A 25043-nucleotide genomic window follows, 5' to 3' on the forward strand; every position below is an offset into this window, starting at 1 on the left:
GCCATGCTAACACACTCTTCCCCAAACTCATGAGTTTGCCTATGGGTGAAACAAAAGGATCATTGTTAAAATAGGCAATGTAAGTTACATCAGGAATACCCAAGGAAAACTCATCACAAGTTCAGTTGGTCCAGAGACTCCTGGACCCTGATTGAATGTCTCAATTTTGTGCTATATTCTTTGCGAAATGAAGAATCTGGTTAGATGGTTTTGAAAGGTAAACTCGTCAATCTGGGGCTGAGAACCTCCTCTGTAGCTGCTGTCTTTTCAGTTACAGAAACTGCTTGTTGCTGTGGTTCCACATTTACAACATGGATTCCTGCATCCAAAACTGGTGAACCCAAATCCACTGTAGGGGGTTGTCTGTTGATCCTCGGTATTAGGCCCAGCCTATTAATCAAAATTAATTCAGTGGCTATCTGCAAAATAAATTTAATGAATTAAAGGACATGAGGGAATAAGTAGGAGTGATGCTATATTGGGCAGTGAAGGGAGATGAACAAAGTGAAGTAGAAGTTAATTCCGTAGCCAATTGGGAAATTAATCCAGTAAACTGGGGAAGAAAGTAATGAAATACAGTGGCATGAAATTCAGTAATGATTTCTGGGTATTTTCTGCTTGCTAATATCAAAGCAGTGCAATTTGCATTTGATACTAAAACAAAAATACAGTTAAAATTTGAATCTTTAACCAATTTTTATATATTTATCTACATAGCGGATTGAATTTTGTTCTAGCAAGCATATTGAAAGCATTAGTTACTCCATGCACATTTCGTGAATTGACAAAAAGTAGCTACTTTCCCTGTGCATGTATCGAGACCTGCATCAAGAGACAGCTTGTCACTGTGGACCCAAGGTAACAGAATTTACTCGCCACTTCCAGAGGGATATTATTCAGTGTCATAAAGCGAGGAGATATGATGCCTTCCCCATAACCATGGTGTTTTTGAACAAGGAAGGTAGAATGTGGGCTGGATGGCAGTGAGGTTTGGGACTGGAGTCCAGCAACCCAGGGCTGTGGGTGTGATCTGGGACATGCGTGCAGGGAGCTGGACCTTTTTAGCTTTGCGAAGATTGGTTTTGATGTTTGGCTGGTGGTGCAGCTAAGTCTGGTTTCCAGGAGGGGACGAGGCACCCAGGGTGAAGAGAAGCCTGAGACCTGGGGTAGGGAGGGAGAGAAATGTAAAGTACAAGAATTTTGGAGAAGAATTACTGAACAGTGAGCATTGGTGTAATTTGCGAAGGACTTTGTTGAACCATTTTCATCACACAACCCATGGGGTATAATTTCTTTTCTCTATCAATATTTTTCCTCTTTTTCCTCTTGTTGCATTGGATGTATGGATTTCTTGCTGCAAATGCTGTTTGTTCTTTGCAGAATATTGACAAATTCCATGACTGATATGGCATCAATGCTAAGTGTGCACACATGCAACAGGGGTTGCTGGTTAGTAATTAGGATTCAGGGCTGTAATCAAATTATCTGCCCTTCACTCTGCCCCCTTCACACCCTGCCTTAATGGTACGAATAATTACAAAGGAGAATTTGCTCCTATAGAATTGCCTACATCCATTTTTTTTTCCAATGTGAACTTGGTTTATGTTCAACTTGCACCAGATGTACAGCTCTTGCAGACAAGTAGAACATACTTTAGGGGCAGCACAGTGGTTAGCACTGCTGCCTCAGAGCGCCAGGGACCCGGGTTTGATTCCTGGCTTGGGTAACTGTGGAGTTTGCACATTGTCCCTGTGTCAGCGTGGGTTTCCTCCCACAGTCCAAAAATGTGTTGGTTAGGTTGATTGGCCATGTTAAATTGCTCCTTAGTGTTAGGGGGATGTCAGAGGGATTAGTAGAGTAAATATCTGGAGCTACGGGGATAGGACCAGGATGGGATTGTTGTCGTTGCAGGCTCGATGGGCCAAATGACAGCCTTCTGTATTGTAGGCATTCTGCTCTAGAACACTTTTGCAAGTTTCATAGTGTTACACAACTATGAGTCAGAATTATACCCTATGCTAAATGAAAATTTTACAGTATTACTTCAAAGAGAGGAAAATCAGTGCTAACTGTTTTTAAAAAAACAAGATTTCCCAACATAAGTGTTTAATGCATGGGGTTGCTCCCCGTTTGTGGCTCCAAGGAGTAGCCTAGCAGGCAGAGTGTGACTAGACAGGGTCTTTTTGAGGGTAATAAAATTGTCTTTTATAAATATTTTGGTGCATTTAATGTGTTTTACAAAAAGTTTCTCCCAGACCTACTTTACCTGTTGCATGCAATATCCAGTACCAGTACTGAAAAAGATTATCAACTTTTTCAGAAAAAAATTGGGTTGATGTTTACTGATCCATCGTGAAAAATGGACAAGTGGATATCAGGTGAGAACAAGTTCCGTTTAGCTGCAGTACCTATCATGGCCAAAACTTGAGGTCATAAAAATTCTGCTGCCATGATTTAATTCGTACCAAGTCCCATTCTCCTATCACATCTGTGTTCTCTGACTTACATTTACTCCTGGTCAAACAACATCTCATCTTGAGGTATCTGCACTCATCTATCTGTGGTTTTTAAAAAATATATATCTGATTTTTAATTGCTGCAGCTGATTTGATTTGATTTATTGTCACATGCTTTGGAATACAGTGAAAAGTATTGTTTCTTGCGCTATACAGACAAAACATATCATTCATATTGCATTGGGAAGAAGGAAAGGAGAGGGTGCAGAATATTGTCTTGCTATTGTAGATAGGATGTAGAGAAAGATCAGCTTAATATATGGTAGGTTCATTCAAAAATCTGATGGCAGCAGGGAAGAAGCTATTCCTGAGTCAGTTGGTTGGTGTTCGTGGACTTTTGTATCTTTGTCCCAATGGAAAAAGAGGAAGAGAGTATGTCCCAGGTGCGTGGGGTTCTTGATTATGCTGGTTGCTTTTCAGAGGCAGCAGGAAGTGTAGATGGAGTCAGTGGATGGGAGGCTGGTTTGCGTGATGAACTGGGCTGCGCTCACAATCCCTTGTAGTTCCTTGCAATCTTGGTCAGAGTAGGAGACATACCAACCTGTGATACATCTGGAAAGGGTGCTTTCTATGGTGCATCTATAAAAGTTGGTGACAGTCGTAGAGGACATGTGAATTTCCTGAGAAAGTAGAGGCTGCGTGGACCCAAAGCTCTGGAATTCCCTCTAAACCTCTTTCTCACTACCCTGTTTTCCTCCTTTAGGCCACTCCCTTGAAATCTAAATCTTTGTCCACGTTTTTGGTCATTTGATCTATATCTCCTAACTTTTTAAATTCTTTCAGAGGATGTAGACATTGCTGGCTAGGCCAGCATTTATCGCCCATCCCTACTTGCCATTGAACTGAGTGGTTTGCTATGCCATTTCAAAGTCAATCACGTTGCTGTGGGTCTGGAATCACAGATCATGTAAGGATGCCGGGTTGCCTTCCCTAGAGAACATTAGTGAACCAAATGGGTTTTTACAACAATCGACAATGGATTCATGATGATCATTAGACTTTTTTTATTTCCAGATGTTTACTAAATTCAAATTTCACCATCTGCCATGGTGGGATTTGAACCTGGGTCCCCAGAGCATTACGCTGGGTCTCTGGATTCCTAGTCCAGTAACAACACCCTTAGAATACCACCTCTCCAATGTAGCTTAGTGTCAAATGTTGTTATATAATGGTCTTGTGAAGTGCCTGAGGAGATTTTATTCTTTCAAAGGCACTCTGTAAATATAAGTTGGTGTCTTTGGGTTCACTAGTTGAGCAATGGTGGGCTACCAAAAGCTGTGAAACTGTGCCAGGATGAATTAGTGCTTCTTGGAAAGATTAATTAAAAATTTGAAGTAGAGAGTAGGAGTAGAATTGATGCTTCTACCTGACTTTCATGCAGTGATGACAATGATTTTAATTTCTCTGTATCTTGGTTCAAAAACTTTTTAAAAATTAATTCGTGAGACATGGGTGTCACTGGCTGGCCAGCATTTATTGCCCATCCCTAGTCGCCCTTGGAGGACAGTTGAGAGTCCACCACTTTGCTGTGGCTCTGGAGTCGCATGTAGGCCAGACCAGCCAGGTAAGTACGGCAGATTTCCTTCCCTCAAGGACATTAGTGAACCAGATGGGCTTTTCCGATAATCGACAATGGTTTCATGGTCACCAATAGGTTCTTAATTTCAGATTTTTAAAAAATTGAATTCAAATTCCACTGCAATGGCGGGATTCAAACCCGGGTCCCCAGAACATTAGCTGAGTTTTTGGATTAATAGTCTAGCGATAATACCTCTAGGCCATCGCCTCCCCTGGAGACTTCAAGTCCGCAGTTGTGAAATTTCATACTATTATTTAAAAAAAATTGAAAGGTTATTCACCTTTTATAACCTATATTATAGAAGAGTCATATGGACTTGAAACATTATCCCTGTTTCTCACTCCACAGATTCTGCCTGACCTAAAGTTTTTCAGGACTGTTGTTTTTATTTCAGATTTCCAGTATCCATAGTATTTTGCTCTTACATATATATGCTTTCTTGTGGCCTCTATCCAACCAATTTAATCTGAGAATATTTCAGAAAACTTTCCTGCTTTTTTTTTTCTTTCCACCCACTCCTGCCTTTCTTCCCCCTATCTAAAGCAAAAGGAAAATTCCAGGTTGGCTATCTTATTGCATCCTAGTTTTTAAATCCTGCACTAGCTGCCTTAACTGAGCCCTTTTGATAGCCCACGTAGCTGAGGGCTCTTCCTGATTAATGTATTATTTGGTTAACTGTCTACCAATGCTTCTAAACCTCTTTCTGCCCACTGTTTATCCTGCTGATTTTTAATAAGTGATAATTCACATGTGGTTACCTTTCTTTAGGAGTCCAGTGCACAAATCTGTTTCACTGCTTAGGGAGGGGAAAGAGGAAGGATATTTTTATTGATAGTTTTGTCTGCAGTTCTTTAATTTCAATCTCGATACTCTGTTTCAATTAAATAACTTGTTTGCATTCAATTTGCAATTTTAAGAACATAGAATATGCTAGCCGCCTTCAGTGTAAACCAGTTCAGGTCTGTGAATCTGCACATAGCTAAAGAGCCCTAATTCTTGAATAATCCTTGCTGCTATTCTCTGAACCCACCTGGCACATCAAAGCTGTTTTCACAGTGAAGTAGGCAATGCTGCACACAATATCCTAAATGTGGTTTTAATGATGTCGAGGCTTGAATAGCTTATTTCAATATTTGGCAAATTGCACTTGAGATATATCCCAGTATATGATTGTACTCTATATGAATATTCATTTGGTTATATTTATAGAAGTAAAAGTATAATTAATCATTCATTGTGCTTCTTACTGTAAGACTTCAGGCTGTCCTCTTGCTGTGCACTTGCTCTTCTCTGAATCTCAAAATTGTGTAATGTACAATCGGTACAATAAATTTTGTGACCTTTTCAGGGCTTTTGACCCCCTTTCTAATATGCCCAAATAATTGAATCTCTGCAATAGGATAGCAATTGCATGTTTTACTAGAATTCATTTGATGCATGTGTTTTGTTGTATTTCTCATAGGTTAAATGAATGGGCAAAGATTTGGCAAATGTAGTATAATGTTGGAAAATGTAAAATTGTCCATTTTGGCAGGAAGAATAAAAAAGAACCATGTTATCTAAAAGATGAGCAATTGCAGAGTTCTGAGGTACAGACGGTTCTGGGTATCCGAGTGTATGAATCACAAAAGACTAGTTTGCAGGTACAGCAAGTAATTAAGAAAGCTAATGGTGAGAAAAGATACAGCTCTGATAATGTGGAATCAGTATGGATAAAGCTGAGAAACACTTGGGCAAGAAGTGTTAGAGTGGGAGTTGTCTCTAGACCCCATAGTAGTGGTGATGTTGGGAATGGTATTATGAAAGGAAGTTAGAGAGACATGCGATAAAGGAACATCTGTAATTATGGGTGATTTTAATCTCTATATAGATTGGGCAAATCATATTAGTCTCAATACCGTAGAGCAGGAATTCCTGGAGTATATAAGAGATGGTTTTCTGGACCAATACATTGACGAACCCCCCAACTAGAGAACAGGCCATGGACAACCAATTTTCTATCCATCTCAGTACTCTACCCCCAATCCCTAGTGCTTTAATTTTTAATTTGGGTCAGTATTGTGTAATGAGAAAGGAATAATTGGCAATCTAGTTGTGTGATGCCCTTGGGGATGAGTGACCATAATATGATGGAATTCTTTATGAAGTGACATGGTTGATTCTAAGACCAGGGTCCTTAATCTTAATAAAGGAAACTATGAAGGTATGATGCACGGTAGCACAGTGGTTAGCACTGCTGCTTCACAGCTCCAGGGACCTGGGTTCGATTCCCGGCTTGGGTCACTGCCTGTGTGGAGTTTGCACGTTTTCCCTGTGTCTGCGTGGGTTTCCTCCGGCTACTCCGGTTTCCTCCCACAGTCCAAAGATGTGCGGGTTAGGTTGATTGGCCATGTTAAAAATTGCCCCTTAGAGTCCTGAGATGCGTAGGTTAGTGGGATTAGTGGGTAAATATGTAGGAATATGGGGGTAGGGCCTGGGTGGGATTGTGGTTGGTGCAGACTCGATGGGCCGAATGGCCTCTTTCTGTACTGTTGGGATTCTATGAAATTTGACTATGATGGATTGGGAAACATTGCTTAAAGGGACGATAGTGGATAGGCAATGGCAAACATTCAAAGAGCACATGGATGAACTGCAACAATTGTTTATTCCTGTCTGGCACAGAAGTAAAATGGGAAAGCTGGCCAAGTCATGGCTTACAAGGAAAATTAGAAATAATATTAGATCCAACGCAGACGCATACAAATTCGCTCCCCAAAAAAAAAACAGACCTGAGGGGGGAGAACCAAGGGATTGATTAAGGGGAAAATAGAGTATGAGAATAAGCTTGCGGGGAACATAAAAACTGACTATAAAATAGTGGTAAAGTCGGACAGAGTCAGCATGGATTTATGAAAGGGAGATCATGCTTGACATACCTATTGGAATTCTTTGAGGATGTAACTAGTAAATTTGATGACAGGACGTCAATGGATGTGGTTTATTTGAACTTTCGGAAGGTTTTTGACAAGATGTAAAATTAAAGTGATTGGGGGTGGTATACTGAGATGGATAGAAAACTGATTGGCAGACAGGAAACAAAGAATTGAAATAAACAGGTCTTTTTCCAAATGGCAGACTTTTTTCCAAATTGCAGGATCAGTGCTAGGACCACAGCTAAACACAATGTAGATTAACGATTTAGATGAGGGAACTAAATGTGAAATCTCAATTTGCAGATGACATAAAGCTGGGTGGGGGGATGAGTTGTGAGGAAGATGCAGAGATGCTTCTGTGTGATTTGGACAAGCTGAGTGAGTGGGCAAATGCATGGCACATTCTCTCATCCCTTGATCCCTTTAGCCACAAGGGCCACGCCCAGCTCCCTCTTGAACATATCTAACAAAGAACAATACAGCACAGGAACAGGCCCTTCAGCCCTCCAAGCCTGCGCCGCTCATGTGCCCACTAGACCATTCTTTTGTATCCCTCTATTCCCAGTCTGTTCATGTGGCTATCTAGACAAGTCTTAAACGATCCCAGCGTGTCCGCCTCAATCACCTTGCTCGGCAGTGCATTCCAGGCCCCCACCACCCTCTGTGTAAAATACGTCCCCCTGACATCTGTGTTGAACCTTGCCCCCCCTCACCTTGAACCCGTGACCCCTCGTGATCGTCACCTCTGACCTGGGAAAAAGCTTCCCACTGTTCACCCTATCTATGCCCTTCATAATTTTATACACCTCTATTAGGTCGCCCGTCATCCTCCGTCTTTCCAGGGAGAACAACCCCAGTTTACCCAATCTCTCCTCATAGCTAAGACCCTCCATACCAGGCAACATCCTGGTAAAACTTCTCTGTATTCTCTCCAAAGCCTCCATGTCCTTCTGGTAGTGTGGCGACCAGAACTGGACGCAGTATTCTAAATGTGGCCTAACCATCGTTCTATACAGCTGCAACATATGCCAACTTTTATATTCTATGCCCCGTCCAATAAAGGCAAGCATGCCATATGCCGCCTTCACCACCCTCTCCACCTGTGCTGCCACCTTTAAGGATCTGTGGACTTGTACACCCATGTCCCTCTGTGTGTCTATACTCCTGATGGTTCTGCCATTTATTGTATAGCTCCCCCTTACATTAGATCTATCGAAATGCATCACTTTGCATTTATCTGGATTAAATTCCATCTGCCATTTCTCCGCCCAATGTTCCAGCCTATCTATATCCTGCTGTATTCTCTGACAATGTTCATCACTATCCGCAACTCCAGCAATCTTTGTGTCGTCCGCAAACTTACTGATCACACCAGCTACATCTTCCTCCAAATCATTTATATATTGTCACAAACAGCAGAGGCCCCAGTACAGAGCCCTGCAGAACACCACTGTGGACCTCCAACCGGAAAAAGACCCCTCCACTGCTATCCTCTGCCTTCTTTGGCTAGCACAGTAAGAGTTTTAACAACACCAGGTTAAAGTCCAACAGGTTTATTTGGTAGCAAACACCATTAGCTTTTGGAGCGCTGCTCCTTCTTTGGCTAAGCCAGTTTTCCACCCATCTAGCTCGCTCACCTTTTATCCAGTGAGATTTAACCTTTTGCACCAGCCTGCCATGAGGGACCTTGTCAAGCGCTTTACTAAAATCGAACTGGTCCCAACAGCTTTCTGTGGTAGAGAATTCCACAGGTCACAACTCTGAATGAAGAAGTTCTTCCTCATCTCAGTCCTGAATGGCTTACCCCTTATTCTTCGACTGTGGCCCCTAGTTCTGCACTTCCCAACATCAGGAACATTCTTCCCGCATCTAGCCTGTCCAAGCCCATGTTTCCTCTTGTGGAAGCATCGAGAACTAGGGGTCACTGTTTAAAAATAACTGAGATGAGGGCGTGAGTCTTTGGAACCTGCTTCCATGAACATAGAACAGTACAGCACAGAACAGGCCCTTCGGCCCACGATGTTGTGCCGAGCTATATCTGAAACCAAGATCAAGCTATCCCACTCCCTATCATCCTGGTGTGCTCCATGTGCCTATCCAATAACCGCTTAAATGTTCCTAAAGTGTCTGACTCCACTATCACTGCAGGCAGTCCATTCCACACCCCAACCACTCTCTGCGTAAAGAACCTAACTCTGATATCCTTCCTGTATCTCCCACCACGAACCCTATAGTTATGCCCCATTGTAATAGCTCCATCCACCCGAGGAAATAGTCTTTGAACGTTCACTCTATCTATCCCCTTCATCATTTTATAAACCTCTATTAAGTCTCCCCTCAACCTCCTCCGCTCCAGAGACAACAGCCCTAGCTCCCTCAACCTTTCCTCAAGACCTACCCTCCAAACCAGGCAGCATCCTGGTAAATCTCCTTTGCACTCTTTCCAGCGCTTCCATATCCTCCTTATAGTGAGGTGACCAGAACTGCACACAATATTCCAAATGTGGTCTCACCAAGGTCCTGCACAGTTGCAGCATAACCCCACGGCTCTTAAACTCCAACCCCTTGCTAATAAAAGCTAACGCACCATAGGTCTTCTTCACAGCTGTATCCACTTGAGTGGCAACCTCCAAAGATCTGTGGATATGGACCCCAAAATCTCTCTCTTCCTCCACAGTCTTCAGAACCCTACCTTTGACCCTGTAATCCACATTTAAATTTGTCCTACCAAAATGAATCACCTCACATTTATCAGGGTTAAACTCCATCTGCCATTTTTCAGCCCAGCTTTGCATCCTATCTATGTCTCTTTGCAGTCTACAACAGCCCTCCACCTCATCCACTACTCCACCAATCTTGGTGTCATCAAACGTTTGGGAAGAGTATCTTTGAATATTTTTTGCGGTGGAGGTGGATAGATTATTGGTAAACAAGGGGATGAAAGGTCATCAATAGTAGGCGGAGTGCAGATTTGAAGTTATCAAATCAACTATGATAAATGATGGAGCAGGCTCAAGGGGCTGAATGGTCCACTCCTGCTCCTTGTTCGTATGTTCTGTTCAAGGATTTCTCGACAGATTCATGCTGTGTGCTCATCCAGTTTTACAATGAATATTGCTAGTGGCCAACCATCCGGTCCTCTTTTTTCCAACGTGAAATATTGTGGATGTGTGCTGCCAGAGTATTACACATTCACAAGTATTTTGTTCTGATGGGTCACAGTCACTTGTCCATCTTACTATTTGCTGCAGCAATATCATGACACTCGCACTAAGGGACAGGAGACTCACCATACTTGGTTGATTTTCAAAGAAACACATGAGTAAAATTGGATTGCTGATTGGGGCTCTAAGCAGGTGTGCTTAGTTCTGAAGACTTGACTCTTGTAAGTCAGCCTGGACATCAATGGGGGTGGAATTAATCACATCTGTTCTTTTCCGTTCACATGAACTTTTTCTCCAAATCCATCATTGCCATTGAAATGTCAAAGGGATTGAGCACTGTGGTGGTGCTAATGAAGCAGCAGCTGCTAGCAATAGTGCTTTAAAGTGTTTCAACGCAAAAATGCAGCTGTAAACACCAGCAACAAGTAATGCATCAGGTATAACGAAGATAAAGTTGTAAGAAAATCTCTTCCACCCTCCCCCACTATTAATTTCAAACTTTATATGAAATGATCAAGTATATCAAGAATGAAATACTGAAGATTAGAGCAAGAATTCTCAGTAGTGCCCATTATATGCAAACAAACATTTTGAAGAACCAAGATTGAAAATTGCACATTGTAGCCTGGAATCTCTTCATATGGGATTGCAAGCTATTAAGAGATGGATTGAGGTTCCTACTTACTGTTTGTGAGGCCTTCAAAAATTTGCAATTCACTAAACTTGGCAGCTAGTAAGTTCAGCATTTGAGTTTTCTTGGCATTTGAGTTTATGTGACCAATTCAGCAAAGTATCGTCCTTGACTGAGAGTGCTGTCTCAAAGTTCCATTGCTAAGTTGACTTTTTTGATTATAGGAATTCCAGTAGGCACTGTAACAGGTGTGAATACATCCTGGGTTTGAATCAATGTCAGAATATTGGGAGAATACCACTGTTCCTGCTGACACTGTGGAATAAGCTTGCACAAGGCTAATCTAATTTTGAGTAATTTCCTGCAGCACCCACCCCTGCAGTAAACAGTTCTTTCCCCCAATTTTTTTTAACTTCTGAGTGATTGAGGAAATGTCTTTTCAAAATAAATGGAGCAGCGTGCACAAGGGGGGTGAGGTTATTGCTAGACTGGCCATATAAATACTGTGGCTACAAGAGCAGGTCAGAGGTCAGGAGTCCCGTGCCAGGTAACTCACTTCTTGACTCCCCAAATCCTGTCCACAGTCTACAGGGCACAAGACAGAACCTTCCAACCTTGGTTAACTCCTTGCCTAGATAAGTGCAACTCCCAACACTCAAAGCTTGACCCCAACTACACATATTCACTCCCTCCACCACTGACACAATGTGTACCATCTAGAAGATGCACTGCAACAACTCACCTAGGCTCCTTAGAAAGCATTCACTACCTGTGGGAAAAGATATTGACTATCTAGCTGATCTATGCCCCTCATTATTTTATAGACCTCTATAAGATCACCCCTCAGCCTTCTACGCTCCAGAGAAAAATGTTGCCGTCTATCCAGCTTCTCATAACTCAAACCATCAAGTCCCGGTAGTATCCTAGTAAATCTTTTCTGCACTCTTTCTAGTTTAATAATGTCCTTTCTATAATAGGATGACCAGAACTGTGCACACTATTCCAAGTGTGGCCTTACCAATGTCTTGTACAACTTCAACAAGATGTCCCAACTCCTGTATTCAATGTTCTGACCAATGAAACCAAGCATGCTGAATGCTTTCTTCACCACTCTGTCCACCTGTGACTCTACTTTTCAAGGAGCTATGAACATGTACCCCTAGATCTTTTTGTTCTGTAACTCTCCCCAGTGCCCTACCATTAACTCATAGAATCATAGAATCCCTACAATACAGAAAGAGGCCATTCGGCCCATCGAGTCTGCACCGACCACAATCCCACCCAGGCCCTACCCCCATATCCCTACATATTTTACCCACTAATCCCTCTGACCTCAGGACACTAAGGGGCAATTTTTTTTTAGCATGGCCAATCAACCTAACCCGCACATCTTTGGACTGTGGGAGGAAACCGGAGCACCCGGAGGAAACCCACGCAGACACGAGGAGAATGTGCAAACTCCACACAGACAGTGACCCAAGCCGGGAATCGAACCCAGGTCCCTGGAGCTATGAAGCAGCAGTGCTAACCACTGTGCCACGCTCGGCACGGTAGCACAGTGGTTAGCACTGCTGCTTCACAGCTCCAGGGTCCCGGGTTCGATTCCTGGCTCGGGTCATTGTCTGTGTGGAGTTTGCACATTCTCCTCGTGTCTGCGTGTGTTTCCTCCGGGTGCTCCGGTTTCCTCCCACAGTCCAAAGATGTGCGGGTTAGGTTGATTGGCCAGGTTAAAAAAATTGCCCCTTAGAGTCCTGGGATGCGTAGGTTAGAGGGATTAGCGGGTAAAATATGTGGGGGTAGGGCCTGGGTGGGATTGTGGTCGGTGCAGACTCGATGGGCCGAATGGCCTCCTTCTGCACTGTAGGGTTTCTATGATTCTATGATTTCTATGATTAACTGAGTAAGTCCTGCCCTGGTTCAATCTACCAAACTGCATCACCTCTTATTTACCTAAATTAAACTCCATCTGCCATTTGTTAGCCCACTGGCCCAATTGATCAAGATCCCATTGCAATCGGAGATAACTTTCTTCACTATCCACTATGCCACCAATCTTGGTGTCATCTGCAAACTTACTAACTATGTCTCCTATATTCTCATCCAAATCATTAATATAAATGACAAATAACAGTGGATGCAACACTGATCTCTGAGGCACACCGCTGGTCACAGGCCTCCAGTTTGAAAAACAACCCTATCCATTTAGATACCTCATGCAACAACCTACCATGCGGTACCTTGTCAAAGGCCTTGCTAAAGTCCATGTAGACAGCATCAACTGTACTGCCCTCGTTTACCTTCTTAGTTACCCCTTCAAAAAACTCAATCAAATTTGTGAGACATGATTTTCCACTCTCAAAGCCATGCTGGCTGTCCCCCTAATCAGTCCGTGCGTTTCTAAATACCTTCTAACAACTTAGTCACTACAGATGTGAGGCTCACTGGCCTGTAGTTCCCAGGCTTTTCCCTGCAACCCTTTTTAAACAAAGGCACAACATTTGCCACCCTCCAATCTTCAGGCACCTCACCCGTGACTATCGATGATTCAAATATCTCATTATGTGGAGATGCCAGCATTGGACTAGGGTAAACACAGTAAGAGTTTTAACAGCACCAGGTTAAAGTCCAACAGGTTTATTTGGTAGCAAATGCCATTAGCTTATGGAGCGCTGCTCCTTCATCAGATGGAGTGGAAATCTGCTCTCAAATGCCTATTCTAATCAGTATTCTGTAACTTGATTTTGTGTCTCTGTGCCCTGTTTGAGAGCAGATCTAAGTCGCGCGGGGGGGTCTCTCTCTACTTCTGCCAGCCCTGCCCTTCACTCGAAGAGGAATGTGCTTATCATGAACCCTGGTTAACACACTTTTGAAGGCCTCCCACTTACCAGATGTCCCTTTGCCTTCCCACAGACTCCCCCAATTAACTTTTGACAGTTCCTGCCTGATACCATCAAAATTGGCCGTGCTCTAATTTAGAATTTTAACTTTTGGGCCAGACCTATCATTCTCCATAGCTATCTTGAAACTAATTGAATTATGGTCACTGGTTCCAAAGTGATCCCTCAGTAACACTTAGTAGGGTTTATTAATTAAGGACAAGTAATCAATTAACACATAATGAAGGTGGTGTGTTGTGATTGTGGAGCTCCTGGTAGCAAGTATGATCCAGGGCAACTGTGTCAGCAATAAGTGTCTGTGACTTGAGGAGCTTCAGCTTTTAGTCATTTAGCTGGAGGCCGAGCTGCAGACTGTGATGCATCAAGAAGGGGAAAAGTTGCCTGAACACTTTATTCCAGCAGGAGTCACAACTCTTCAGATAGGTAGAACTTAAGAGTTCGTCAGTGGTAAGGTACAGAAAGCTGTGACTGCAGGCCAGCTAGGTATGCTGACGCAGCATATAGTGATGGAGGAGCCCCAACTTTGTCCAACAGGTACCATGTGCTTGCTGCCTGTGTGGATGAGAAGGCCTGCAAGGTAGATGAGCAGACTGACCTTGGCACTATGATGAAGGATGCCAGAGCGAAGAGAAATGCAGTAGTGATTTAAGTCAGCATAGTCAGGGGGATGGATAAAGCTCTCTGCAGCCGAGCACGGAGCTCCAAAGGTTGCGTTGCCTGCCTGGTGTGAGGGCTAAGGACATCTTCTCATGGCTGGAGGGAAACTTGGAGTGGGAGGAGGATGAATGGGATTAACCAATGACATGTGTAGAACTATGAATAATATTCTGTTGAGAGAGTTTTAGGAGTTAGGGTCCAAATTAAAATGCAGACCATCAAAGGTAATAATCTCTGGATTGTGACATAAGCCATGGACCAATTGGTATAAGGCAAAAATGGTTGGAGAACTGAACACGTGGCTCAGAGTGGCGTGAAGGAAGAGGTTACTTGGGGGAGAGTAAACTATTCTTTTGGGATTGGTTCCACTTGACCGGGCTGGGCCCAGTGTCCAAGTCAATCACGTAACCGGAGCAATGGCCAGGGCTTTAAACAGTGATAGTATGGGTGGGGTTCTGTGGGGAAGGTGTGTACCCTGTTAGGTAAGTGGGCAACAAGATGGCAGATGGAATACAATATAGGGAAATGTGAACTTATTCACTTTGCCCATAAGAAAAATATATATTTTTCAAAGCTTAGAAACTTGTAAGTACTGATTCAGAGAGACTTGGGTGTGCTGGTGCGCAGAAAGTTAGCATGCAGGTATAGCAACCAGTTAAGAATGCAAAAGGCTTGTTGGCACTTATTACAAGGGGATCAGAATACAAAAAAGAAGTCGTCCTGCTGCAGTTGTACAAGGCTTCAGTGAGACCTCACCTGGTGTACTGTGTACAGTTTTGGTCTCCACATTTAAGAAATGATGTACTTGCATTAGAGGTATAACAGTGAAGTTTCAGTAAATTGGGATGAGGAGGTTCTCCTCCCTGCTTATATTCTCTGGAGTTTAGTAGAATGAGAGGTGATCTTGTTGAAACCTTCATAATTCTAATGGGGCTTGTTAGGGTGACACTGAGAGATTGCTTCCATCAGTTGAGGAATCTAAAACACTGGCAAGGTCTCAGAAGAAGGGGCTGATCATTTAGGACTGGGCTTAAGAGAAATGTTGTCACTCAAAGGGTTGTGAATTGTTGGAATTGTCTGTGGTTGTTATATTGTTGAATACATTTAAGGCTGGGATAGACAGATTGTTGGTCTTTCCAGGAATTAAGGGACATGGGGACTGATGGGAAAATGGAGTTGAAGTCTAAGTTCAGACATTATTGTGTGAATGGTGGAGCAAGCTCAAGAGGCAGTGTGGTTTACTCCCTGCTCATTTTTCTTGGGTTCTTATGTACTTTTTGCTTTTGGCTACTTTGTGTACCTTGTAACAAAATGTTGAATATATTCAAAATATTGAAGGTACAAGAAATCTGTGGATTCAAGACTGCTGTGAGAGGACATTAGCTGTCAGGGTGGCATATTTTAACTTGTCAGCTTATAAATCTGCCAATATTAAATGGAGTGTTCTGTGCAGCTGTTTCGTACAAAGATGGAAATAAATTTTGCCAATTCCCATTGTCATTTTTCAGTATCCATTGTGGCGTAAAATTACTGGATAATTGAAATTTGGGTGGGACTAAAAATGCTTAATTTTCAGAATGTTTTATTTGAAAATATTTTTCCAATGTATTTGTGGATTACTTACACAATTGCCTTTCCCCTTGTGCTTGATAATTGCCTTAGTTGAGACAGGTAATATATTGTATAGTTGTCAGTACCTTTCAAGTATTCTGCATACCAGTAGTTCCTGCATTTCATAGTAATTCATTGTACATAAAATCCCCTGAATTTTTTCTGAAAGAAAAAACGCAATGTAATACGTGTAAAATTTAGCTCCATAACGCTGATAGTTTTGACACTGGGAACATTGAGACTACTGTCACTATCAACACACTGGATGAAAAACACCTTGGGGGAGGGTGGGCACTTCCAACATGGCTCCCGTTGATTGCCATGTTGTTGAGTGATAGCATGGGTGTTAAACGTGTGAGGCAGGAGTGTGCAAAATAGTCAAATTGTGATGTCAGTTACTGTCTAATGTTGATTTTGATACCTGATTTTGGATCTCTCAACTCTTGTTAACACCTTCATGACTGAGCATGTGTGGAGTTGTGTGAATAACCCTCCACCCTATTCAAGGATCCATCCAACTTGCAGATTAGTTACTTGCCACTGTATACTAACTCTTAAAGTTTATAGGAGTACTATGGTTTTTGGAAGACTTCGGAAAAGTTGGAAAAGTTTTCAGGGAGTGAGGATATTGGTTGCTGCTAGGAGGTGTCTCAGTTTACCAATTGGCCCCAGACATGAAGTTGCAGTCCCTCTTAGGCTGCAGGAGCAGAGGCAGCAGAGAAGCCAAGTTGCTTGCAGAGAAGCAGGAGGCCGCCCCTCAGCAGGAGGATTTTCAGGTACCACCTCTTCAACTTACACCGAATCAGGGGCAGTGTGTTCAGTGACTGAGCTTCACAGGATGTGGTCAGGTAGCTCTGCCCCCTCTTGGAACCAGATCTGCTGCTGCTCAGCTGGGTGAGGATGGCACTCATGATGTGGAGATGCCGGCGTTGGACTGGGGTAAACACAGTAAGAAGTCTTACAACACCAGGTTAAAGTCCAGCAGGTTTATTTGGTAGCAAAATCCACCAGCTTTCAGAGCGCTGCTCCTTCGTCAGGTGAGTGGGAGTTCTGTTCACAAACAGGGCATATAAAGACACAAACTCAATTTACAAAATCATGGTTGGAATGCAAATCTTTACAGGTAATCAAGTCTTAAAGGTACTGACAATGTGAGTGGAGAGAGCGTTAAGCACAGGTTAAAGAGATGTGTATTGTCTCCAGACAGGACAGTTAGTGAGATTTTGCAAGCCCGGGCAAGTCGTGGGGGTTACAGATAATATGACATGAGCCCAAAATCCCGGTTGAGGCCGTCCTTATGTGTGCGGAACTTGGCTATCAGTCTCTGCTCAGCGACTCTGTGTTGTCATGTGTCGTGAAGGCCGCCTTGGAGAACGCTTACCTGAAGATCAGAGGCCGAATGCCCGTGACCGCTGAAGTGTTCCCCAAGTGTTCGGCCTCTGATCGACGTTGCAGGAAAGGATGTCCCGAGGCACGGTACATTGGGGAGACCATGCAGACGCTACAACAACGGATGAATGAACACCGCTCGACAATCACCAGGTAAGAGTGTTCTTTTCCTGTTGGAGAACACTTCAGCGGTCAGGGGCCGATGAAACCAAGCATGCTGAATGCCTTTTTCACCACTCTGTCCACCTGTGACTCCACTTTCAATGAGCTATGAACCTGTACCCCTAGATCTCTTTGTTCTGTAACTCTCCCCAACGCCCTACCATTAACTGAGTAAGTCCTGCCCTGGACATAGGCCCAATTTACTCAGCCTCTCATCATAGGATAACACTCTCATTCCAGGAGCCAATTTAATGAGTCTTCACGGTATTGCCTCCAAGGTAAGTATATCCTTAAATGTGGAGAGCAAAATGGAACAAATACTCCAGTTAGTTTCTTTCAAACTTACTGAATCAGTTTTAGCAGATGTGTATCAATGTTTTAAAAATGGGATAAGAGCCACCTGGAGTTTTGATTAAAATTTTTGAAAATACTTGGGAGATAAATATCCACATGACTCATAAAATGATGTGCACTCACCAGTGTAACTTCATTAAAGTATGTTAAGTGTTGAACTGCAGCTGATTTATTTTCTCGAAGTAAATATTTGTAAGTTTGTGCAGGTAATAAATCTTGTAGCATAGTTTTGTTATAGCCACAGTAGATGCAATGAATGCTACGTTTCATTAATCATTTTATGGGTCCAATAAATGCTGGAATACAGCACTGTTCAAAATAGCAATGTTATATTGATTTAGATTAGATATGGGGAAAGATATGTGGAATGCAGCGTTGTTTGAAATAGCAATGTTATATTGATTAGACAATGTGTGGCAAAATATATGCTTGAGTAAACAATGATGAGCCAGAAAGTAGTACAGATCAGTATATATTATACCTATAGTCTTGTCTGTAAAGTAAACCCTCAGAATGGGAAACTTGGAGCAGGAGAGAAGCAACAAAAGAATGGCAAAGTTGGAGCAATTGTTCATGCACAGTTGCTTAAAACCTGTGGCAATTTTAAATAAACTATGTTCATGCATTCACTTGCTCATGGCTTTTCTATATACTGGCTATGGACTTTCCCTGAAGAGAAAAGTTACATTTGTATATCGTAGGAAAATGTGAAGTTATGCACTTTGGTAGAAAGAATAAAGGAGCTGAATATTATTTAAATGCAGAAAGACTGCAGAGAACTGTAGCACAGAGGGATTTGAGTGTCCTTGTGCTACAAGGAAGGGTTTAAACTAGATTGGCAGGGGGGTGGGATCCTCAGCCACAGGGACACAGGGAAGCAAATGAACAGCTGAAAGGAGATGCAGTACTCAGCAACAGCAAGTTGAATAGACGTGATAGGCAGGTGCACGGCAGGAAGCGGGGAAATCCTGTTGGTTTAGATTGCATCTATTTCAATGCGAGAGCGCTGACAGGTAAGGCTGATGAGCTCAGGACAGGTACATGGGACTGGGATATTATACCCATATATGAAACCTGGCTAAGGGAGGGACAGGACTGGCAGCTTAATGTTCCAGGGTAGGTGCTTTAAGCAGGACAGAGGTGGAGGAAAGAGAGGAGGGGAAGTTGCATTTTTGATTAAGGGGAGCATTACGGCAGTAGTATGAAATAACCGAGGGATCATCCAGCGAGGCTTTGTAGGTGGAACTAAGAAATAATGTGACCTTATTGGGGTTGTATGATAGGCCCCCAAATAGTCAATAGGAATTAGAAGAACAAATGTGCAGGGAGATTGGGGAGACTTGCAGGAGTAATAGGGTCATCATAGTGGGGGATTTTAATTTTCATAACACAGACTAAGACTGCCATAGCGTTAAGGGCTTAGATGGGGTGGAATTTAAGTGTGTTCAGGATAGTTTCCTCCGGCAGTATGTGGAGGGTCCTCGTTGGGAAAGGGCAAAACTTGACCTACTCTTGGGAAATAGGGCAGGGCAAGTGACTGAGGTGACGGTGGGGAACCATTTTGGGACCAGTGACCATAGTTCTACTAATTTTAAAATAGTTATGGAAAGGGACAAAACTGGTCCACAGGTGCAAGTTTTAAATTGGGGCAAGATAAATTTTGATGGAATTATTCAGGAGTTTACAAGGGTTGATTAGAGTAGCTTGTTTGAGAGCAAAGGGACCTCTGGCAAGTGGGAGGCCTTTAAAAGTGAAATAACTAGAGTCCAGCGTCTATATGTTTCTGTTGGGGTGAAGGGCAAGACTGGCAGGAGTAGGGAACCCTGGATAACAAAACATATTGAGGTTTTAGCCAGGAAAAAGGAGGCAAGGCTCCTGGAGCCTTGGAATCAAGCAGCTGGAATCAAGGAATTCCCTGGAGGGGTACAGGAGTATATTCAGGAAGGAAATTAGGAGGGCAAAAAGGGGACATGAAGAAGCCTTGGCTGAGAGGATTAAGGTAAATCCAAAAGGATTCTTTAAGTATATTAAAGGAAAAAGAATAACTAGAGAGAAAATAGGACCCCTCGAGGACCATAGTGGACATGTGTGGAAGCGCAGGAGATGGTCGAGATTCTCAATGAATATTTCTCCTCTATTTATTTTGGAGAAAGACATGAAGACTTGGGAACCGGGGAAAGTTGGTGGTGATGTTTTGGGGACATTACAGTAGAGGAAGTGATGGACGTATTAAAATGTATGAAGGTGGATAGACCTCCTGGCCCTGACCAGCTATGTCCAAGAACATTGTGCGAGGCTAGAGAAGAAATTATGGGAGCTCTGGCTGAGATATTTGTATCATTGTTAGCCATGACTGAGATACCAGAAAACTGGAGGATAGCAAATGTTGTGCTCTTATTTAAGAAGGGCTGCAAAGAAAAACCTGGGAATTATAGACTGATCAGCCTAACATCTGTGGTGAGTAAGTTACTAGAGATGATTCTGAGGGATAAGATATACAGACATTTGGAAAGACAGGGTTTGATTAGGAGTAGTCAGCACGGCTTTGTGCATGGGAGATCATGCCTTACAAATTTGTTAGAGTTCTTTGAAGTGACCAGGAAGGTTGATGAGGGCGATAAACGTAGTCTATATGGACTTCAGTAAGGCCCTTGATAACGTTCCACATGGTAGGCTGCCCTGGAAGGTTAGATCACATGGAATCCAGGGAGAGCTGGCAAATTGGATATGCAATTGGGTTGATGGTAGTAAGCGGAGGCTAATGGTGGAAGGATGCTTGTCGGACTGGAGGCCTGTGACTAGTGTGTGCCTCGGGTCAGTGCTGGGCCCATTGCGGTTTTTTACCAATATCAACGAATTGGATGAGAATGTACAAGGCATGATCAGTAAGTTTTCAGATGACGCTAAAATAGATGGTATTGTAGACAGTGAGGAAGGTTATCAAAAATTGCAGCAGGATCATGATCAGTTGGGGAAGTGGACCAAGAAATGGCAAATGGAGTTCAATACAGATAAGTGTGAGGTGTTGCATTTTGGAACGTCAAATCAAGGTAGGACTTTCACAGTGAATGGTAGGACCTTTGGTGAGTATTGTGGAATAGAATAACCTTGGAGTTCAGGTGCACGGTTCTTTAAAGGTGGAGTCACAGGGCAGTGAAGAAGGCCTTTGGCATGCTAGCTTTCATCAGTCAGGGCATTGAATATAGAAGTTGGGAAGTTCTGTTGCAGTTGTACAGGACGTTGGTGAGGTTGCATCTGGAGTATTGTGTTCAGTTTTGGTTGCCTTGCTATAGGAAAGATGTAATTAAACTGGAGAGTGTACAGATGCGATTTACAAGGATGTTGCCAGGACTCAAGGGACTGTTATAGGGAGAGACTGGACTAGCTAGGACTTTTTTCTTTGGAGTGCAAGATCATGAGAGGCATGGATAGGGTGAATGCACTGAGTCTTTTTCCCACCGATGGGGAATCGAGAACTAAAGGGCATAGGTTTAAGTTCAGAGAGGAAAGAATTAATGGGAACCTGAGGAGCAACTTTATTACACAGGGTGGTAGGTATAGAAATCATAGAAACCCTACAGTACAGAAAGAGGCCATTCGGCCCATCGAGTCTGCACCGACCACAATCCCACCCAGGCCCCACCCCCATATCCCTACATATTTTACCCACTAATCCCTCTAATCTACGCATCCCAGGACACTAAGGGGCAATATTTTTTTTTTAGCATGGCCAATCAACCTAACCTGCACATCTTTGGACTGTGGGAGGAAACCGGAGCACCCGGAGGAAACCCACGCAGACACGAGGAGAATGTGCAAACTCCACACAGACAGTGACCCAAGCCGGGAATCGAACCCAGGTCCCTGGAGCTGTGAAGCAGCAGTGCTAACCACTGTGCTACCGTGCCGCCTGTGGAATGAGCTGCCAGAGGAAGTGGTTGAGGCAGGGACACTGACAACATTTAAAAGGCATTTGGACAGATACATGGATAGGAAAGGTTTAGAGAGATATGGGCCAAATGCAGACAAATGGGGTTAGCTTAGATGGGCATTTTGGTTGGCATGGACCAGTTTGGACCCAAGGGCCTGTCTCCATGCTATAGATTCTATGTTCTATGAAATCACAAAAAGCTGTCAGGCAAGTTCAGTAGGTAATTGGGAAGGCAAAAGGAATTTTGGCCTTCATTTCAAAGGAAATGGAGTATAAAAATAGGGAAGTCTTGCTAAAACTATACAAGGCCCAAATTAGATTACACTTTGGACTACTGAACAGTTTAAGTCCAGAGAAGGTTCACTAGGTTGAACCTGGGTATGGTGGGATTTTCTTCGGAGAGGTTAAGTAAGTTGGGCCTGTACTCGTTGGAGTTTAGAAAAATGAGAGAAGATCTTATTGAGAAATATAGGATTCTCGGGGCTTGACAGGGTAGATACCGAGAGGTTGTTTAAGGACCAGAAGGTGTAATCTCAAATCGGTGAGTCGTCCATTTAAGACGGATGAGGAGGAACGTCTTCCCTGGATGGAGTGAATCTGTGGAATTCTTCACCGCAGAGAGCTGTAGAGGCTGAGTTGTTAAGTATGTTCAAGGCTGAGATAGACAGATTTTTAATCAGTAAGGGAATCAAGAATTATGGGGATAAGGTGGGAAACTGGAGTTGAGGATTATATCAGATCAGTCATGATCTTGTTGAATGGTGGAGCAGACTTGATGAGCTGAATGGCCTACCTCTGCTCCTATGTCTTAGGGTCTTATAGCATCTTATCGCTTCTTTCAGAAGGATCTCAAAGCACCTAGCTTGCAATTAATTCCTTTTCATTATTTTGTCATCAAACAAAAAACGCTTTATATGTAGCGAGATCTCCTAATCAGTAATTAGATGAATGTTCAGATATTTGATATTGATATTTTAAGGAGGAATGCTGTCAGGTTACCTTTAACCATTGCTGCAAGTAGATAACAGAGTTTAATATCTCAAACAGTAATGCAGCACTCCTTTAATAATAATGCAGGAGTTGTGACGATACTGTGCCTTTAAGAAATGTATTTTTACCATGATTCTAGTGAGGGATATGTTCAAGAGCCAGTTCTGTTTAAACAATGTCGATCTGTCTGCTCTAGGCAGCCCACATGCTGAGAATGCAGAAGAATAATTGATTCTCGAAAATTGAGTGTTTGTTTTAATCTAAGTTGATGAAGTTTTTGGGTTTTTTTTCCCCTGGGGTTTGAGTAAAATTTAATTAGGTTGGTTGACAAGAGACAGAGTCATATGAATGGGTGGAGCTATGCTTACAGGGACAAGCAGAAGCATACTGCTCGAGTCTGCAACACTCTAGAGGCTACTGTTTCGGTGTCAGAAGTCTCTGTGTATCTCTCTCCAGGGGTGTTCAAAGGCTGTAGGAGTGGTAACAAGTACCACGTAAGCCTGTTGTTTGCTAACTGATTTTCGAAGGGAAGTTTAAGTCTATGAGGAATATTGCTTGAATTGGAACTAATGGAGATAGGATAGCAGTTAATAATTATATCTAGTTATGTTTAAGTATTTCAGTTGTTAAAAGTAAAGCTAATTCATTTATTGTATTTAAAGTACATTGTGAAAATAAAGTTGGTTTTGATAAAAGCCTTCTAGTGTGTCAACAGAATCACACCTGGAGTGAAACAACTTGTCCTCACATCAATGTCAAAATTAAAAACAATTAGTTGGGGTCTGGTCGGGCATCATAACATACTTTGGAGTTTCTGATCTGGTCCCTAACAGAGTGTTAAGGTGGTTTGATTGAAGTAGATATTAACAGTGATTTCATACACAATTGGATAGCATTTGAGGAAAATAGAGGAGTTGGAGTGGGAGATTGAGATTGACTGGGCTGCTGTGCAGGGAGTCAACCTTGACTCAATGGACAGAGTGTCCTTGTGCGTAATGACTATACCTTGTGTACCATAGAACATAGAACAGTACAGCACAGAACAGGCCCTTCGGCCCACGATGTTGTGCCGAGCTTTATCTGAAATCAAGATCAAGCTATCCCACTCCCTATCATCCTGGTGTGCTCCATGTGCCTATCCAATAACCGCTTAAATGTTCTTAAAGTGTCTGACTCCACTATCACTGCAGGCAGTCCATTCCACACCCAACCACTCTCTGCATAGAGAACCTACCTCTGATATCCTTCCTATATCTCCCACCACGAACCCTATAGTTATGCCCCCTTGTAATAGCTCCATCCACCCGAGGAAATGGTCTTTGAACGTTCACTCTATCTATCCCCTTCATCATTTTATAAACCTCTATTAAGTCTCCCCTCAGCCTCCTCCGCTCCAGAGAGAACAGCCCTAGCTCCCTCAACCTTTCCTCATAAGACCTACCCTCCAAACTAGGCAGCATCCTGGTAAATCTCCTCTGCACTCTTTCCAGCGCTTCCACGTCCTTCTTATAGTGAGGTGACCAGAACTGCACACAATATTCCAAATGTGGTCTCACCAAGGTCCTGTACAGTTGCAGCATAACCCCACGGCTCTTAAACTCCAACCCCCTGTTAATAAAAGCTAACACACTATAGGCCTTCTTCATCGCTTCTCGGCCTTTTGGCTAAGATCAAGTGTAGTATCGGATCTGCACTTGGTTGAGGTCATGAGGTTATGCTGAGGCTTCATATGTTTCATATGAAGCAATTTTTAAAAGCGGCATCTCGGCCTTTTGGCTAAGATGCAAATGAGCTCAAGTCTTGGAGGAGGATCCTCCCCCTTCTCCAATCAGTTTGACTCATGTAGATCAGGCCCAGGACAGGGTGGTTTAGTCGCCCGCCCTGTCCTGTCAGCCTGGATCGGAAATGTCTCAACTTGTTGAGACTCTGAATTGGATTTGATTTGATTGAATTGCAAAAGTATTTAAAAAAACACACTATAGGCCTTCTTCACAGCTCTATCCACTTGAGTGGCAACCTTTAGAGATCTGTGGATATGGACCCCAAGATCTCTCTTCCTATCATTATGGAAGCCAGACCGTCTAGTCTCTTTAGAGAATGTGCAAAAAATATTTACAATACTTGTCCTTGGGGTGAGGGACTTCAGTTATGAAGGTAGATAGGAAAACTGGGATTTTCCTAAAGAGATTGAGAGGAGATTTGATAGAGGTGCTCAACATTGTGAGGGATCGGGACAGAATAGATGGA

The 25043-nt window shown here is 42.9% G+C and overlaps 1 protein-coding gene and 1 pseudogene across 5 annotated transcripts in view; both read left to right on the top strand.

Moving 5' to 3' along the window:
* phf14 (PHD finger protein 14) overlaps positions 1-25043 on the top strand; it is a 223041-nt gene that overhangs the window by 32618 nt on the left and 165380 nt on the right. The gene's annotated exons all lie outside the window — the stretch shown is intronic.
* LOC144482048 (U2 spliceosomal RNA) lies at positions 24441-24570 on the top strand (annotated as a pseudogene).

This window comes from Mustelus asterias, chromosome 2 (assembly GCF_964213995.1).
Source record: "Mustelus asterias chromosome 2, sMusAst1.hap1.1, whole genome shotgun sequence".
In the NCBI taxonomy this organism is placed as follows: domain Eukaryota; kingdom Metazoa; phylum Chordata; class Chondrichthyes; order Carcharhiniformes; family Triakidae; genus Mustelus; species Mustelus asterias.